Source organism: Phytophthora infestans, genomic scaffold, assembly GCF_000142945.1.
Source record: "Phytophthora infestans T30-4 supercont1.1930 genomic scaffold, whole genome shotgun sequence".
NCBI lineage: Eukaryota > Oomycota > Peronosporomycetes > Peronosporales > Peronosporaceae > Phytophthora > Phytophthora infestans.
Genome location: NW_003306733.1, coordinates 1,114 through 3,478, shown reverse-complemented (window position 1 = coordinate 3,478; position 2,365 = coordinate 1,114). Strand labels below are relative to the sequence as shown.

The following is a 2,365-nucleotide window of genomic DNA, read 5'->3' as shown; positions in this document are numbered from 1 at the left end:
AATGCTTACCAACAAGACTCAGCAGCGGCATCACAAACCTAAGTGCGGTATTTTATCATTAAGTTCGCGTTAGAGGACCCCCCAAAATGAACATTTTCTTGCGTCTTGGGAAGAGTATTGTAGAGTGCCCCGTAAAACTTTGTGGTGTTAAGTATGATACTAAAACACACTAACTGCCCTAAGGATTCACGTCGATTTCATTCTAGGAGTCGAGATATGTTATTTTAAGTTTTTGGGATGTCATGGATGCAAATCGTTTGCTACAGGCTCAAGAACGCACTTTTTGTATACCATGTTATTTTAAGAAAATGTCCGTTTCGATGCGCTCTTCAAAAATGTTCGACTTGCGAACCATGATTTTCTGCGTCTGTGCCACGTAATTCAGCAAAAAGAGCATGTAATGGAGTGAAATGAGAGGGTGTGTCATCTCTAAAGTAAAATCTTTAAAAGAGCATAACTTAAGAACGGCTGGGAATAGGTGGCCGTTCTTTTTACCATCATGTGCGCCTAAAAAAAGTACACTATCGTGACAATCGATATCGGTCGATATGGTATAAATTGATAAAGTTATGCTCGATTATGTACGCGAAAACAGAAAAAGGGCGCTGGTGACAAAAAAAGTACTAACGATTCTGTTATTGTTTTGATATTCTGTCATCCCAGACTCTTGCGCATCTGGTGACCTATTTTTTATTCGCCAGTTCCGAGAAAAGTGTCGTTTCGATGCGTGAGGGCCCGGGATGACAATTCGAGTTGAGTTGGAAGTTCATGTGAAGTCCTGGAAAACAAGAAAAAAAGAAGATCCACGCTTCCCTAACTCAAAAAGTCATTAGAAACCGAGGGTAGCTTGTATGGAGACTTTTGTTCCTCGTGCGCTAAAACGCCGAATTAAATTTTTTATCTATACTTAACAGGAAAAAAAGTTGCCTCCTTCGCGATATATAGGCAAATAAAGAATGGGTGCTATCATTTCGGGACAAAACAGGTGAAAATTTAGGTCGAAAAAAGTGTTTATAGACAAGGCATTTGAATTTAGCCAAAATCTGACTTGACCACGGGAATGCGCGCATAAAAGCACCCCTAGGGCAGTTTTTATACGGAGCAGTCTCATTTGCTTCCTGGATGTGCAGGGCCAAACATGGCCAAAAGTGGTGATTTTGGCCGTCCAAGGTGTCCATTTTCCGCGAAAATGGCGTTTTTTGGCGTCACTAAAAAAATCATTGCGAAGCAACTACTGGAGATATGCTTGTAAAACTTTGGGAGCGGTCGTGCGAACACATGCGCCAAGTTTTCTGCTAAAGTCTGCAGGCCAGATCTGCCGGGCGGCACATAAAACCGGAAAAAACCACCTAAAAAAAGAGCATGCCAAACAAAGTCTCACATTTCGCTGAATAACTTCTGATCTAGAAGAGTTAGACAAATTCTGATTGCGGGAAAGGCTCCGCCGTGTGTTTTTACATATGTCTATGTCCCGTAGATAAAAAGTACATGTTGCAAAAAAAGTACATGTTGTACATAAATCTACCTTTGATATTCGGATTCCCCGTGAAAAACTACGCCTAGGCCGCAGGGTTACAAAGACGAGTCATTGCACTTATGCCCTTTATAGACGCTTTTAGAAATCGGCCAAAACAGTATTTATTAATTTAGACAGTGTTCCGCTGACATGTCGCATGCTGCGATATGTCCACGTGAAAGAGCACCGAAAAGCACCCCTAGAACACCCTTCATACCCGTTCTAACGGTTCTCTTTCATCTTCATAATAATCAAATTAAAGAACACCATACAAAAAACAAGATCTCGTGTGTAGTGGCTCGCCAGGCATACTAAAACCAAGATGTCGTGTGGGCACATGCCAGACATCATATCTTGCGTTTGCAAACACACGCAAAGTCGGTAAACAGCTCAAAACGGGCTAAAAAGTAGACAGCACCCGGACTTCCCCGGTGGTCACCCACCCGAGTACTACCCGAGCTTGAGGCTGCTTAACTTCACAGAGCAGACGGGATATGGTGCTTTCAGCCTAAGATGGCCGTCTACATTTGACTTTGACCGACACACCTATTAGTGTTTATCACTCGTTTGACTTTTGTTCCGCTCCTCGTTCTGCCGCTGTCTTGACATTTCGGAATCCGCACCAATCTTGCAATGAATACTCGGTGCCGTACTCAACACCTTCTGCGCGATGCCTGTATCCTCTGGATCAACCACCGGTGGCTCGTTCGCAGATTTGGTGACACACAAGGCCGGGACAGCTTCGTCAAAACGGGTGACTCCATTCAATCCAGTGCCGTTGCTTGTCGCTTCCGTGGTCTCCCCTGACTGGACACTAACACTCGTTGGCGTATGTACCACGTTCACCGC

The 2,365-nt window shown here is 43.8% G+C and overlaps 1 non-coding gene across 1 annotated transcript; it reads right to left on the bottom strand.

The window, feature by feature from the left end:
* Nucleotides 1-1,920: 1,920 nt before the first annotated feature.
* Nucleotides 1,921-2,034, bottom strand: PITG_33537. Its single transcript, XR_009934931.1, has one exon. It is a non-coding gene; the product is annotated as an 8S ribosomal RNA (ribosomal RNA).
* Nucleotides 2,035-2,365: the final 331 nt, after the last annotated feature.